This window comes from Diceros bicornis, chromosome 5, assembly GCF_020826845.1.
Source record: "Diceros bicornis minor isolate mBicDic1 chromosome 5, mDicBic1.mat.cur, whole genome shotgun sequence".
Taxonomy (NCBI): Eukaryota; Metazoa; Chordata; class Mammalia; order Perissodactyla; family Rhinocerotidae; genus Diceros; species Diceros bicornis.
The window spans coordinates 28,177,871-28,186,122 of record NC_080744.1 but is presented as its reverse complement, the minus strand read 5'-3'; positions in this window follow the sequence as shown (position 1 = coordinate 28,186,122).

Sequence of the window (8,252 nt, the reverse complement as noted above, 5' to 3'; positions counted from 1 at the left end):
AGTGAGGAAAGAGCGCAGCCTGGCTGCCTGGCCCTGACATTGCAGTGGTGCCAGCGGCAGCCCCTTTCTGTTTGTGACACCTTGGGAGTGGTAATAGTCGCCCTATGACAAGGGTATGTGAGTACTAGTGGGTGGAGACAATTCTCTAGGATTAGGCTCTGGAATGGAGAACACAAGATCTGGGCCTCCCCCTTCCCCTCCTCCTTCCAATCTATCTGCCATAATGGAGAGCTCAAGTGTGAAGGACTCAGAAAATAATTTTCTTCAAAATCAGAAGGTGGTAGTAGATGTGGGGGGAGGGGCAGGGAATCAATAATTTGCTGTCACCCTCTTCCAGAGAAGAGCAAGAGCCTTTAGCGTTATGATCAGAAGTCTAGGATTTGCATTCTAGTTCTTGGAGAAGTTCAATGACCATGCAAGTGAACCTTGTGTCAGTCAGGTTGGGCTAGGCTATATTGTGTAACAGTGCCCAAATCTCAATGGCTTAAAATCACAAAAGGCTTATCTCTCACACTGCATGTCTAGGGTAGTCTGGCAGAGGGCTCTACTCATTATAAGTTATTCAGGTACCCCAGCCATGGAGCACCACCATTTTGAGATCCTACCATGTCGCCATGAGGCTTAGAGCACCCCCCCACCCCCACCCCAGCCGTGTGAAGTAAGAGTGAAGAATTGTTCATGGGCTCTTAAATGCTCTGCCCCAAAAGGGACACATATCACTTCCATTCACATTTTGGTGGCCAAAGCAAGTCATATAGCCACACTCAACTTCAAGACAGCTAGAAGGGCAATCTTTTCATATGCCTGGAAGGAGAAGGAAAGCAGAAATACTTCATTAAAAGAAGAAGAGTTCATCATTTGTGGTGATTCTCGAACAGCTTAGCAGTTGGAACTCATCCATTCCAGCAGTTATGCCCATATCTACTTTTTGGTTTTGTTCCATGAACCACTAAATCAAGTTCTTAATAGAAACTTTTCCCAAAAAAATAATAGGCCTGGGAATCAGGAAAACTAGATTCTGGTCTTGTTGTGTAAGTTTGGGCAAGTCAAACGTCCCTGAACTACATTTTGATTACATGGAGATTATAATCATAGTATTTATCCTCTCTACCTTACTGGAGTATCAAGGCTAAAATAAAATCACACATTTCGTTTGGAAAGGAAAAATACTTTAAAACTATAAAGTGCTTCAGAGGTTGAAAATAAATTGCCTATGGGGACAAGGAGTAGTGTAAATGAATAAAGCAGATTGGGTATGTATGAGGTTATAATAGAGAGTGGTGGGGACTGTGGCAAACGAGAGAGCACACATTCTATTTAAAGACCTTACCCACACTCAACTCCATCCAATTATTGCCACGTGGGACTGTGGGCCTGGTATTGCCATAGTTCCAATTTTCCTGTAAAAGTCAGAAATTCTGACTTTTTAAATGTGAAATCTTCTGATTTTAAAATGTTAATAACTAACTTTTTAAAAATTGAGAACCAGATTCAGCCTATAGTCCTTCAATTATAGTCTCTCCGTTATACAAACATATGGTAGGAATTTGGGTTTGGGATGTGCAATACGGTTCTCATAAGCCTTCGAGATGTCTTCTGAAATTCAAGAATCTTGGAGAGGTTTAACATTACATTCTTAAAACCTTTTTATCACATCCCTCCACCGCATTCATTCTCAGGGAGAGGGCATTTTGCCCCCCAGGGATTATTTGGCAATGTCTAGAGACATTTTTGGTAGTAACAACTGGGGCGGGGGGGAGATGTAACGGAAGGAGCATTAGATGAGAAGTCAGAGGATTGGAGATTTAGTCTCAATGCTATTGATGCCCCTTTCCTGTGCATTATCCTCTCCTAGCTGTAAGTAAAAACTGCCTGAGGACTGTCCTGTGATCCTCATTATTCCCGCACCACGCTCCCCATTGCTGGAGTCCCCAGCTGCTCCATGAAAGCATTCTGCTTTGCTGCAATGCTTCCCAGCAACCACTGTATCTGCCCCTTTCTTCATCAGTTTGGCAACCTCTGTGGAAGTCACTCATATTTTACTTGAACTGCTGCCCACTGGAACTTCACAGAAAGAAATGACTGGACAATGTTCCTCCTGACGTCAGTTTTTAAAGGCCTTGACCCCTATCCCTTGCTTTAAGCATTGGAGAAATATCCGATTCATATGTGGCTTCATATGCAGCTGAATTCTGTGGTGGTTGGGACATGTTGATAATTTTATCCTCGTTTCTTTGAAATTCAGTCATTTATTCTGGCCTTAAATACATGATTATAGGCAACGGACGGTATTTCCCAAAAGAAATATCCACTTTGCAAATGATTCTGGTTTTGTGTCCTGGGCTGTGTCCTCTGCTGCCATCTCGTGGCCTCTCTTCGCGGCTGCCCGGGTCCAGGTCTCACAAAGAGCCTTCCCGCGAGGTAATGGCGTATGGCAGTGGCTAAATTGGAGAAAAAAATCTCTGCACGCTGCCGGGCGCTCCCCGAATCCTTCCCCTGCAATGAGTGCACCAGGGCAGCCGCGCGCGCGGCTGCACCTCGCGAGGAGGCGGGAGGCGCGGGGCCCTTCCGGGTCATCCTCACCCCCTTGGGCCTCTATGTCTGTCTGTTATGCAATCCTGGACACGAGCCACAGAAATCAGTGAACTAACTACCGGGGAGTAATCGGAGCTGACCTCGCCTGCTTGGCCTGATGAATGCTCCGCAGCCTCTCGCCACACGCCACCTGGGGCTGGGATCTTTTTTTTTAAATTTTTGTTTAATCTCAGTGAGAAGAGAAGATTCCCTCGTTGGGTTTCTGGATTTCGTTTTCTTGTCTGGGACCATTTCGTGTTGCTGTGTCAACGCCCTTCATCTCGGTTTGCCCAGCCAGTGCTGCCTCAAGTTCGGTATTTGACTGATGGGTTAAGCAGAACAGTGGCAGTGTTTCCTATAAATATGGCGGGATCTGTGCACTGTAGCGATCAGAGGTCCATCTCCAGGGGACAGGGAGTCTGGGAGACTGCCGTGAGCTGGGTTACTGGCCACTGAGCAGTGACTCCGTGCAGGAGGGAAGGCAGGAAAACATTTTTACTTGGCGCCAATTTTTTTTCATTATAATAATGTGTTAAAAACCTTCCAATTGCTAAAGCAAATTTGTAGAACTATCCTTCAGTTGTTAGCTCCCCGTGTGTGCTTTCCATATGTTTAGTTTTTTATGGAGAGCCCTGAATCTACTATGCCCTCATTACGCCTAACCCCAGAAGAGGAGAGGGAAGAGGAAGAGGAAGGAAGAGGAGGGGAAGGAGGAAGAGGAGAAGAAGAAGAAACTGCTGCCTTAGTGTTTGTTTTCACCTGCTTTCTCTGTATGAAAATTCAGGGGAAAGGGGGGCCTGCCTGGTGGTGTAGTGGTTAAGTTCTCCGGGTCTGCTTCGGAGGCCCAGGGTTGGCTGGTTCTGATCCTGGGTGTGGACCTACTCACCACTCCTGAGGCCTTGCTGAGGTAGCCTCCCACATAGAAGAGCTACAACTCTTCAACTATGATACACAACTATGTGCTGGGGCTTTGGGGAGAAAAAAGAAAAAAAATTGGGGGGAAAGGGCCTCCTTGTATAATTTCCTAGGGCCTCAAGCCAGGGACTGGCTGCTACTAAGCTGGTGTGTGTTGCTTCTCTTTAAAATTCAGATGCTGTTTACTTAGTAGGAGCATCTTCTGTTTCTTTTGTTTTTCCTTCTTTGCCTGTGTTTTTTCTGCCTTATTTCATTTATATTTTATGTTGCGTGTTATTCTTGATTCTACTTATCATCTGAATCTTTGGTTTCTTTTTCTTATCAGACACTTTTCCTGTATTCTGTCCAGAGTGAATGAGTTGTCTTTGTTGATCCCTGTCTGTTTTTCCTTGCCTTTGTAAAATTTTCTTCTTTAAAATGCTTTTCCTCAAATCCAAGCTCCAAGATATAATTTCATTTGTTTGGCATCTTTATAATTTTGTGCTCCCTTTATGTGTAAAGAAAATGCTGTGCATTTTTAAGGAAAATCTTATGGTTTCGGTAAAGCGAGAAGACTCAAAGTCATGGCATAGAAGAAACAGGATTGATGTCTTTATAAATCTCAAAGATAATTATGATGAAGAGAAACTGTTCTTTGTGAAGCGAAGAAGTGAAGTTGGGTCCAATGGTTACTTGTTATGGAGAGGCCGATTTTAGACCAAAAAAGGGAAGAAACTGAACACCTTTCCAAAGATGAGCTGCTTTGAGTTGGCCTCTCAAACTCTGGATGTGTTAGAGGTGTTTTGTGCAATGCACTTCTGCACTGATAGGTTGTTGAAGCAAGTATTCAAATATCAGCTGGATGGTTGGAGTAGATGACCTTTAATTTCTTCTCCAACACTAGGATTTGGTTTCTCAGCAGTGGTGGTGTTTTTTAATTGACCCGTCCATACTCTCTAATCGGAATGACTGGCCCTAGGCAAAATTGTAAAGTATTCTTCTAGTCCTTAGAAGAGAGTTCATCAACCATGGCACTGCTGACATTTGGGCCAGACCATTCTTTGTTTTGGAAGACTGTCCCAGGCGTTGTAGACTGCTTTGCAGCATCCCTGGCCTCTAACCACCAGATACCAGTAGCACCCCTCCCCCAAGTTGTGACAACCAAAAATGTCTCCGGACGTTGTCAAATGTCCCCTGGGGAGCAAAATAGCCCCCTCCTTGAAAACCAATGCCCTAGAGAGAAATGATAAGAAAGATTTCAAGAACTTCTTTATGTCTAATTTCTCCAAGATTCTTGTATTTAAAGAGACGTACAAAGACCTACAAGAAGCTTATTGCACATCCAAAACCGAAAATACTCCCCTTGTATCTGCCGCCTACTCCCTCTTCTGAATTTTCAGTCTTATCTGGTGTTATCATTTGGACACACAAGCTGAATGCTAAATTCCTCTCCCTTGTTTCCTATAGCCAAATACTCATCACATTCTATAGATGTTCCTGCTGCTCTCGAATCATCCTCTTCTCATCACCACCACTCCTGCCCCAGTGCAGGCTCTCATCTAGATCACAGAAAAAGCTTTCTAAATAGTTTCTATGCCTCCAGGCTTGTCCTCCTCAGATACATCTTCCACATAGCCACATAAATGTGACCATGTAGCTTCCCTGCTTAAAAGCCCTCCAGTCGTCCCCATCACCTATAAGATCAAGTCCAAGCTTTTTAAAACGGTTCAGTGACCCCTGTGATCTGGCCCCTGGCTGCCTTTCCAGTGTCATCTCCCACATCCCCTCCCTTGCACTTTACTCTTCAGTGACAGCAATCTGAGGAAGGTGGCATGGGCATGCAGCCTTAAAATTTTTTTAAATTATTAATTAATATGTATGATAAACACTTTCACCCCATCTTTGAGCTTCACGCTCTCCCTCTTCCTCTTTTTTTCTTTTTGATTAGCCCAAGGATGATGATGATGACAGCTCTGACTCATGGTGGGCTGGGTGGAGGTCAGGGCTGTTTGTTGCGCACATTAGTGAGAAGTCAGAACAATGAAAACACTAGTGGGAAGTCAAAGCCATATCACGTCAAAATAGCTAAGTCAAAACATCTGACTTTGGCACATATATTTCTTACTTCCATACCTTATTCAAGCTCTAGTATCTCGTCCTCCCCCCAAACCAGCCCTTTGTATTGCTAACTGCTCCTGATCCTTTATGACTCACCTCTGTCCTCGCCTACTTTCCTGGCCTCTCCCACCACCGCCAAGACTGTACTCTTCAATGCTCCCTTAGTGCTGTATACATAGTTCTATACTTACAAGATTTTATTATGAGGCGGTCAGAATACGCCACCCCGAAATATGCCAATTTAGCATAAGGATTGTTTTGAGCTGAAGGCAAATAAGAAGCAGCAAACTCAGAAAGAGCTCTCCACCCTCCCCCATCTGCCTAAAAGTAGGACATAAATTTCCCTTTGTGAAGGTCTTCCCCCTCCCCGCTCCTGTAGCAGGAGGAGTTATTGCCATTATCACTGCAGACAGAGAGTCAGCACTCTGAAGGGTCTGCACAAACAAACCTCACTAAAATAGCCCTGATCCTCCATCAATTCTCCCATATATTTACTTTCCCACAATTTACCACCCCTAGAAGCCCAAACCCGCTTCCCTTTGTCTTGTGACTTCTCCACAATTTCTTACCCTTTGTTAAAATGGTATATAATCCCCTGTGTCTAATCACCTCTCTGGGCCTTCATTTCTTTTCTATGGAGACCCTTTGTGCGCATAGAAATTAAAATATTAACATCAAATAAAATTTGTATGCCTTTTCTCCTGTTAATTTGGCTTCTGTCAATTTACTTTGCAAGCTCCAGCTACTAAACCTAAGAGGATAGAGAAAAGGATTTTTTCCTCCCCTACAATTGAAATTATCATTTATGTGCCCATCTCTGAGGCAAGAACTGTGTTTTATTCATCTTTATAACTCCAGAACCTAGCCAAGTGAATGGCATATAGGAGACATTCAATAAGTGTCTACCGAATGAATGCATAAATAGACTAAGTCAGAAGGAAACTTACAAGGCTTTCTACTCAGCATAGAAACTCTTGTGCAACATCCTGGCAGACGTTCAGTCTCAGCTAAAACATTAACAGTAATGGTGCCACTGGAGAAAATCGCTCAAACACGGCAGCTGGTGCCACAACAGATTCATCATCTCAAACTGCAACTAGATCCTAAAGGCTACACAATAATACTGCTATTGGAGCCCTCAATTTCCACAGCTGCAACTTCAAGTTTGTTACCTGGTTCTCAATAGTCATTCCAAAGTGCATCTGGAAGAATAAAGAAATGATAATAATGGAAGGAAGGAAGGAAGGAAGGAAGGAAGGAAGGAAGGAAGGAAGGAAGGAAGGAAGGAGGGAAGGAAGGAAGGAAGGAGGGAGGGAGAAAGGGTGGGAGTACTCTTACTCTAACAAGAAGAGTAATAAGGTGAGACTTGGTCTATCAGCTATTAATGTATATTAAAGATAAAAAAACTAAGACAGCATGGTATCAGCACCAGAATAGACAGATAGATGAATGGAACAGAACAGAGAGTCAAAAAGAAGCTCAAGAGCTGGCCCCGTGGCTTAGCGGTTAAGTGCATGCGCTCCGCTTCTGGTGGCCCAGGTTCGGATCCCAGGTACGCACCGACGCACTGCTTCTCCGGCTGTGCTGAGGCCGCGTCCCACATACAGCAACTAGAAGGATGTGCAACTATGACATACACCTAACTACTGGGGATTTGGGGGAAAAAAAAAAGGAGGCAATAGATGTTAGCTCAGAGCAGGTCTTCCTCAGCAAAAAAAGAGGAGGATTAGCATGGATGTTAGCTCAGGGCTGATCTTCCTCACAAAAAAAAGAAAAGAAGAAGCAGCTCAAAGGCCAGCCTGGTGGCATAGTCATTAAGTTCGGCATGCTCTGCTTCTGCTGCTCGGGTTCACTGGTTGGGATCCCAGGCATGGACCTACACAACTCATCAGCCATGCTCTAGCAGCGACTCGCATACAAAATAGGGGAAGATTGGCACAGATGTTAGCTCGGGGCCAATCTTCCTCACCAAAAACAAACACAAAACAAAAAAACTCAAGTATCTACAAAAATTTAACTTATTTTAATAGCACTATTTCTTATCATTCAGTTAATTACAAACTGATTTTTTCAATAGATGTTGGAACAACTTCATAACTATTTACAAATAAATTAAGTTACACTTCTCTTACACACCATACACCAAAATAAGTTCTAGATGATTAAAGACTTAAGTGGAAAAATCAGAACCATAACAATATGGGAAAAAATATGGGTAAATATTTATATAATCTGGGGAAGATGAGATCTTTCTAAGTATAACATTAGCGGCAGAGACGATAAAGAAAAAGATTGAGAGATTTTATATTAAAAATTTTAAACTTTCTAAGCAAAAAGATCACAATAAAGGTAAAGTTCAAATGAAAAGTTAAGGCTGACAAAGAGTAACATATGGCTAAAAGATTGTTAGCATAACATTGAAAAGAAGAGAAAAATTGGGAAAGACAAAACTGCCAATTTACCAAAAAGAAAGAAATTTAAATGCCTAATAAATCTATGAAAGATGATTTACAGTCATAGTAGTTGAATAAATGCAATTTAAAACAATAAGATGCCATTTTGGACCAATCACATTAACAATTTTAAATACATAAAGTTCATTATTGATGACTATGCAAGGAAACTGGTACTTTCTTATACCTCTGATAGAACTGTAAGTTGGTACA